Consider the following 9,498-nt stretch of genomic DNA (forward strand, 5'->3'; position numbering starts at 1 on the left):
AAAGAACTATACTACTTTTTTTTTTTATCGTAGGAGACATGTTAATAATAAAATTAACATTCATAAATAGTATGTCATTTTAATGATGCAATGAGTGGGTGGTTCCTATTCTATATAGCATAAGAAGCAATCATATCAACATGTTACCAATCATACAATGTAATTAAATATTAGGGTATTGACCGGATTCCCTTTGTTAAGCGAAACTACAAAAATACACTATTGCATTCCTTGAGCTTCAAAGCTTCTTGTAATCTCCATGGACTTCATCCTTTGTTGTGGGTCTTGGAAATTGCACACCCAAACCCTAACCCTAGTATCTAAAAGAAATGATCTAACTTTCAAAATTAGGATTTTAATAAAAGTTTCTAAACTTTTGTTATTAAAATAACAATTTCATAAATTATTAATTAATAACTAATGGAAAGTAATTACAATTTATTAAATAATAATTCCATAAATTATTAATTAAGAACTAATAGTTTCCAAAACTATTTTCAAATTTTTGGGGAAAAATAATTCATAATTATTTTTATTTATAATAAATAATTCTTAAACTACTATTATAATTATAATTATTGGGATTATAGTTACTCAAATTATATTTAAGTAATAATTAATTAGTTTCTGTAAACTAAATTTTGACTCCAATTAAAGTGTTAAAAAAATTTCATTTCTCTAAATGAAAATAAAGTATTAATCTTATTAGTGATTTTTTAAACCAATATTTGATTTCAATAAATCATATATTTTTCATTAAGAATGAAAACTAATAATCTTATTTCATAAACAATGTATTTGACTAATTTAATAGTCAAATGTTCCCAATATTAAAATTAAAAAAATGAACAATTCATTTTCTTAATTATGAATTAAGACATTAAATGTCATGTTTCCCAAAATTAACAATTAACAATTTCTTTGGTAATAAATTAATTAATTAATCAATTTAGTTAATATAGATAATTTGCAAAAAATTAAAATTAGTTAATCAATAAAATAATTATTCAATTTAAATTTGAATTTGGCAACCATTACCAACTTCCCACATTTTAAGGAGGAGAATATTATCTTCTTGTTTCTTAAATAAAAAGATTTAAGTCATTCAACTAACAACTCAAATATATCTCATACATACAATAATATCAAATATTATTATATATATTTCTTTATATTAAATTAATTAATCTATATTAATTAAATAATATATGTATAAAAAAACTTTCTTGTTGCAGATTGTCCATCACGGCAACAACCTAGATCAATTAACATCAATTACAATTAATAATCGATATAACACTGAGTCATAATAATTTTTTTATAATTCTGATTAAAATAATTAAAAAAAATATATCCAAAATAATTTAGGTTATCTTCAATCCTATTCAATAACATCTCATTTAGAAACATAACTAAAATTTAAAGAATTACAAAGAACATATACCCAACAAAACAATATGGGTGTACATTGAATCTAATTAAAATATAATAACAAAACCAAGAACAAAGATAACCATATAGTTAATAATCAATCTCATTCAACACATCCATAAATCATATTCAAAATATGTAATTAATAAGAAGAACCCTTAAGATCACACATAAAATATGTGCTCTATGTGTTCATACATTCAAAATAAATACATATCAGATTCATGACACATGATCTCAACCATGACTCTGGTACCAATTGTTGGTTTTTGATCATGTGATTGATAGTGCAGCAAAATGATGAGATAATATTTCAATGCAATAATAACAATTATTAAAGCATAAGAACGAATCACTCAAGGAACCATAACTAGAATGAAATCTTTCTCACGCGACATGAATCTGGATAAAATGAAAATTACAAATACCTTTTATTGATGTAGAACATGTGTAAATCAAATAGTGTCTTAGCCTCCTAACCAACCATCTTCCATACTATGGCTCGCACAAAAAGAATGAGATAGGTGGATGTCTATGCTATTTGGTAGGATACAGAAGAACACACTTTTGAATCTCAACACATGCGAGAGTGTTCATCTAACAATTCAAAGAGAATAAAGTTCTCTATTTTTCTCTCTTGGTAAATCTATCGTGAAAATTGCATCTGATCTCTATTGTTCTTTTCTAGATGTTAAATTCTATTAATATAACAATAGAATAAGACCTAGCCCTAATCACATTGGGCCTATGCGTGGGCCACAGTCCATTTGAACTGTGGTTGACGCCAACTACAGGGCTTTGGGCCTATGGTATTTTATCTCTACAAAATACTATTTGTTGGATATTTATCATATTATTTTATGTAGTATACAATTATACCAAAAAATTAATTTTCAATAAAAATTAATTTCACAAAATTGTTAATCTAATTTTATTTGCCATTAAATATTATTTCATTTATAATATTTTAAATATTATTTAACAAATAATATTAATTTGTGAGATTAAAAATAATACATTATTATTTTTAAATATTTCCTATTAATACCAAAATCCTTCCTCTGTGTTATCGAGCTAGTATGGGGATAGTATGGACTCGTAGTTCTAAGCTCCAATAATTTAATTAATTTCACTAACGGTAAAAACCCAGCTAACTTAAAGACCTCATACCTTTATAACTACTAAGACATAACTACTATCTTTTGGATACATAAATAAAATAATAAAACTTTATTATAAAAAATCCAAAATACAGGATCTCATTGTTATTACAAAAAATCATAAAGAAAAACAAAACATTTATTTAAATGTTCAAATACTAAATGCGGAAATCATAAATACATAAGTAAAAGACTCAAATGTCAACGTCATTCTTGATCAATTCCATTAGTCCATTACTTTAGTTTCTCACCCAATACACATGCAAAAGCCACTTCGGATCCGTCCCGCCTTCCATATTCATTTACCGGCACAGTCTAAATAAAAATGAATGAGCACAATGCCCAGTAAGGAAAAACTACTCAAACATAAACATAAAACATACAAATTGACTACAATATTAATGGCCATTAACTCATTACTATAGTATGTGATAGAAACCGCTATAGTCCTCTTGCTACTATTTAGAGGTAAGTTTCGACACAACTATAGTTTACGATAATGATAAAAATATCAGAATTTTCTATCTAAGAAACTATATTTCCCAAGCGACTAAAAGGCATAAAAACAACATACATACACAAAGCACATAACACATAAATCTAACTTATTTTCCTTACACAAACTGGGGTATTAGGGACAAGTGCGGGATTAGAAACTCCTAAAACCAAACAGTAAAACCATAAGTTTTCTAATGAAAAGAAGATCTAAACCATCAAGATAAAAACTTACCGAAAATCTTAAGTTTCAAAGAAATCAAGCACCTAACCAAAAGTCATTATAACGAGTTAGAATTTAAAGTAAAAGGAAAGAATAAAGGAAATAGCAATGGACTAAACCCGAGGATTAAGAATACCTTAGATAGCTTAGAGCTTCGATCTATACCTCAATACCGAAATCACACTCTAGCTTACTTTCCAAGTGTTTTAGAAAGCTTATATATGCAAGCTTTTGACCCCAAAACCCTAGTGTTTTTCTCTAGAACAAAATTGGCAGCTTGGACGTTTTGAGAAGTGTTTGAAAGATGATGCAAATGGTTGAGTAAAGGGTCCTATTTATAGAGTTCAAGGAGTGAAACTAACTCTCATTAAAATAAATAAAAATGGAATTTTTTGCTCAACAGATGCCCAGAACTCGGTCAAAATCATTCAAGAGCAAGTCCTATAGGCAATATATCGCCTGCCCCATTTTCCTAAGGCTCTGTGGTTTCATTCATACAAAGTCGACATATTTTCTGTATCAACATAGGCAATATATCAACCCCTATAGCTGCGACATATCAGCTTACGCCACTACTACAAAAATGAGATTTCCTGACAGTTTTTAACTGTCGCTATTGAGCAACGACAGTAGTCGACTAACTATTGTATTTGCCTATGCCGGCGTAGGGGTAGCTACGCCGACAGTTATTAGGTGTCGCCGTTGTTGGCTACGCCGACAATTATTAAGTGTCACCATTGCTGGCAACACCGACGAATTTTTTTTAGGATGCACAATGCATGCTCTTAAAAGTTATACTTTTAATTTTTAGAAAATTAATTTATATTTATTTTTAATTAAAAATTATGATTTAAATAAAACATTTGTATACAAATCTAAAAACTTATAGATTATAATAACAAAATTTTTACAAGGAGCTAATTATGTTAACAATTTAATTTCCTTCCTTTTAAAAAAAATCTAACTTTTACAATTGAAATTAATCTATCTATCACATACAATAGTAGAACACAAAAAAACTATATACATAGATAAAAATCTCACTGTACATAATTCTTACAAGCATGAAAGAAAATAATACCCAACTTGAAAAAGAATTTCTTGTTGCCTTGGTTCTCTTATATAATTGTCTTGGTTCTCTTAAATATTCAAGTAGAGTTTTAGCCTACAATACAAAATAAACATCATTAAAGTCAAAACAAAACTAAAATAAATAGAGAACTTGAGGTTGTTAAAAAAATAAAAAGGATAACTGTGGTTTTCAATCACAAACATTATTTATATAAAAATTGTATTTTTCTTATCAAACTGGATAGCCTCAAACATAAAAGACCAAAATTTCTACATTTCTATTGAAAAATAAAATAAATTAGCAACATTAAACAAAAACAAAAAGGATCAGACATAGTTAAGCTATTCAAAATTGAGTCTTAAATTCTAAGCATTTAGTGCTAAGAATATCAACACTTTCTCATGGCTTAAGTAGTTAGTCTTAGTTCTTTAAACTAAGGAATACATACTAGGAATGTAAATGGGGCGAATCTGATCCGTCCTAGTAGTGATCCAACCCGATCTGAATAGACTCTCGCCTTGATCAAACCCAATAGGTGTTTGGAGTGGATCGGATCTGATCCGACCTGGTCCATCCGGGTCGGGTCAGACCCGATCCGACAAGGATTTTTTTTTATATAATCACATCATAGTACTATTAAAAAATCCTAAAATCAACATCATCCACACAATTAGAGTCGGTAACATCTTGGGTAGACATACTTATAGTTTGATTTAACCTACATTACATCCACATTATAAAATATATCAAAATAATGATGCATGCAAAACTTTAAAAAAATGATAACTAGATCTATAATACATCAGCAACATTTTTCCTATTTTATTGACCTAACCATATGTCAATATCAATTAAAACAATCAAACACACAAGTTTTCGACATTATGTCACCACAACACACAAATTTCTCAAATTTCTCATAACCTACTTCACTAAGACACATAAGTTCTCAACCTTCCGTTATCATCGCAGCACACAAAAATCTCATAACCTACTTCACTATGAATGAATATGTAAGATATTCAAACTCTTCTATATTTTATAAAATATTAACAAAGAAAATTAAATTATAGAAATAAAATCATTTAAATCTCCATAGTAAAATTCAATAGTAAAATCTCCATAAAACAATACAAAAGCATAAGATTAAGACATAATTGTATCTTAGCATAAGACAATTAATGGGAATATGACAAGAGAGCAAGAGTTAATATATCAAGCATAACATGTAGACTTTAATGGGAATATGTCAAATATTAAGCATTTGAATCAAGCAAACAGAATATCAAGCATATCAAGACAATTAATGGAAATATGCCAAATATCAAGCATTTGAATCAATATAATAATAAAAATTTCAATGGAGGCATAGACCTTTACTTAAGATGCATGCTATCATGTGAAAAGCAAGTACTTTATGAATATTATTATAATCCAAGTACTCTTTGGATTCCAACCCAGTTGCTGGGCACGACAGAACATCCAGAAAGTGTTGGCAAAATAAGAATTAAAACCCATCAAGACATGCCACAGAGCATGACCCTAGCAGTACTATCCTTCTACAATATATACACTCACAACCCATCAAGACATGCCACAGAGCATGACCTGGTAGTATTATCCTTCTACAATATATATAACCACTATTAACTAAAACATCTTTTTAAGTTATTTTCTTGCATGGCAACTCATACCAGCAGAAATGAGTTGATCAAAAGGTTTAAAAAGGAATGAAAGCCTTTTTTATAAAAAGTTTTGGTAGTGATTGATCATAACAAAATCAAGTTTTAGATGCTTTAATGTGGTAGAACTATAATATTCAGTTTAAGAACTAAAAGTTACACCCAAAATTGGGAGACTAAAGTTAGACAGTATACTCTTTTATACAAAAACATAGTGTACAAACCAAGGTATTTTGTCCATTCAAATACAATCCAGCAATAGATTTAATATATATTTATATCAAATGAAGAAATATCAATCTTGGGAACACAATAAGAGTTGAAATAAAGATCAAATATAACCTAAACAAAAACCAGAAAGAAGAAAAGTGATGAAGTGAATGTCCAAAAATCAAATTCACAGATTATGACATGGAAAATTCTTGGAGTGAATTGAATTCAAAGGCATAACAAAGATAATAATTAAGAGTGGGAGAGTTTATTACATAACCAATAAATGTCCCAACTTAACTAGATTCCAAAGAACTCAACTCATCGATCCGATCTGCTTGTTCTTTCTTGAACTTTTCAATCTTTCATAATCACTACATTCATAGTATATATAACCACTATATATATATAGTAGTATGCAAGTTCTCTCTTATTATTATTTTTATACAATCAGATGTAGATGTAGTATACGCAACAGCAGCAGTAGCACAGCAGCAGGGCTGAGTTATTTCAAAGGTGTTTGAATTGAGAGAAAAAGAGAAGACTATGTATATATAATAGAAAGAAGAAGTAGAGTTTATAGCTGACACCATGGAAAAGCCTCCTATTCATCTCTCTCTGTATAAATATATATACATATATATACGAAAAGCTAACAATAAAATTACAAAATCTCTTTCGGCTATACATATTTGGGAATAATTAATACCTTTACATATTATGTATTATATGGCTATAGTGCAGTGCTATAGGAAATGTGATGTACTATATGGCTATAGTGCAGTGCTATATGTATAAGTATAATTATTCTTAACACAAGTATTAAGAACTTTACTGAACCATGTTTATCATGGAAAACATACAGCTATCTTTACTGACTAAATCAACCATGGAAAAGTTACATCAGAACCTCAAAATACTATATCAAATACTTCAAAAACAGCCATTGTTGGTGAAATTTGATTAAGAGAACTCTCAAACTAGTAGTAGAGAGAAGAAGGTACCTGTTGTTATATCTTCAATCTCTCCTTCCCAATTTATTATTGATACTTTAACAATTTAGCATTGAGAACCAAAGACACAATAACTAACATAAAACACTACCAAATTAAGTATTTAAAAAAAAAAAAAATACCCATTTTGAGACTTAATTCACCTCTAAACCAAAAACTGTGAAACTAGAAAACTAAAACCATTCACATATTATTGAAGATTAGAACACTATTAATAATTGTAGAGTAGATATTCAATATATTTATATTAAATGCATTAACATATACTTCATTGAGAATTGTAAAGAACCTCGAGCAAATTCAAAAGACTATAAAAGATGAAACTCTTATCGTTATATTGGCTACCTAAAAGACTATTATAAATAGATATCCTTGCATGGGTCTTTGACAGTTTCATGGACTATGGCACAAACTCAATAAAATCATATTATATATGGCATATCTACATGCATTATCATTATTTACAAGATGTAAAAATAATTGATCATCAGCCAAAACACTTTGCTTGAATTTTCTGCAGTAACAAATTAAAACAAGGACATATCATATTTGGCAGCAAATAAAAGTGTCACAGATTCAAATAAAGTTCATCATATCCCTCAAATTATTAGTTAATAAAGCTATTTCTTCTAATCATTGATTTATAGATCTAGTACTGAATGTGAGAGATTTATTTATTCTAAAAAAAGAAGACACATTATTTAAACTAAGTTATGTCACAAGATTAAGAACTGCAACAAATTTAATCACATCACTATAGCAATTTAATAATCCCTGCAATAGAAAATGATCAATATCTTTAATGGATTAATGAATGAATGAATCAATCAAGTCTATATGCGCCAGGCCTTCATATGATTATATATATTAATCAAGTGTACCAGCTTTAGTCTTTTCTTTCTATATATGCAGGTCTTTTATATGATTATATATATATACATATCATATGTGCATACCTAATTCACAGTATCAAGAATTGTCTACGACTACAATATTCAAATAAAACATAAAAGAAAGAAAATTTACTCATAAATTCAAATTAATAATCTCACTTGATGATATTTGTTTTCCAACATAATAATCTTATCATTGAAGTCCAACCCAATTTCAGTTGCCATCTTTTGAACCTACGAAATACATAAAATTAATCATGCTATTGATTTCCATCAAAATTCTAGCAATGACCACAACAAGACAAAAGAATATAGTCCACAAACGTACCTAGTTGAGAGAAAAAAAGGCTGACTATGGTTTACTACCATATGAAATTGCTTTGCATGAATCCATTCTCTTAAAAAAATTCTAGAACCCAGCAGAAGCACATAGAGGAACTTTGGTCATGGTGAGGCACAAGTAAATTTCTTAAAGGGGTTTATCAACTCTTAAATCTTAGAGAAGACCATAAACAATGGTAATACATAGAAACATAAACAGAGGGAGTGAGGGAAATGAAAACCCCACATCGAGTATATTGAATTTCTCAGCTTAGCTATATTACACTAATTTAAGTGAATAATAACACCCAACTTGCAAAATATACATATAGAAATATTTATATATATAATGACAACTAAATTGTTTCAAGGGGTTCTTCAATTGTTAAATCGCAGAAAAAGCAATAAACAATGGTAATACATATGAAATATAAACACAAATATATATGGAGAGAAAGATGAAGACCTCGTCGGTGTGAATAAAGCAGCTATTCACGTAGTTTTCGTCGACTCAATACTGCAAATCCCCAATCCAAAGGGTTCTGAAAAGTCATTGTTGTCACCATTAGAGATACCTATTATATGATTTTTTTTTTAAACTTAGACCCAGAAAAACCCATTACTCAATATCGTAGATAAACCATAGTCAGACCAAAATAGAAATTTTATCAATAAAAAAAATATTCAAAAAATAATTTGCATTAGATTGCTTCGTAACCCAAGAGGATCATCACCTGCGAAAAGCTCGAGCCACCGCCGCTGAGAAGTCCAGACAGCGTTGCCAGTCTCGCGTCCATGATTTGAACCACGCCTTGTCAATTTCGTTGCCGCTGGAGGGCAAGAGGAGAAAAGAGAAGTACCGAGGTAGCAGAGGGAGATAAAGAATCGAAGAAAGGAGGTTGAGGGGAATCGGGAAACGAAGAAAAACAGAGAAGAGTCAGAGGAGGGGAGGCTAGCGACTTAGGGTTCTTTCTACTTTACTGAAGATAAAAAAAAAA

At 29.1% G+C, this 9,498-nt stretch overlaps 1 long non-coding RNA gene across 1 annotated transcript; it reads right to left on the bottom strand.

Annotated features, from left to right (window-relative positions):
- Positions 1–4,411: 4,411 nt before the first annotated feature.
- On the bottom strand, positions 4,412–9,291 carry LOC133829083 (uncharacterized). The gene is made up of 3 exons (XR_009891513.1): positions 9,235–9,291; positions 8,967–9,075; positions 4,412–4,474 (listed from the first exon to the last, which is right to left on the bottom strand). It is a non-coding gene; the product is annotated as an uncharacterized LOC133829083 (long non-coding RNA).
- Positions 9,292–9,498: the final 207 nt, after the last annotated feature.

This window comes from Humulus lupulus, chromosome 4 (genome assembly GCF_963169125.1).
Source record: "Humulus lupulus chromosome 4, drHumLupu1.1, whole genome shotgun sequence".
Lineage (NCBI taxonomy): Eukaryota > Viridiplantae > Streptophyta > Magnoliopsida > Rosales > Cannabaceae > Humulus > Humulus lupulus.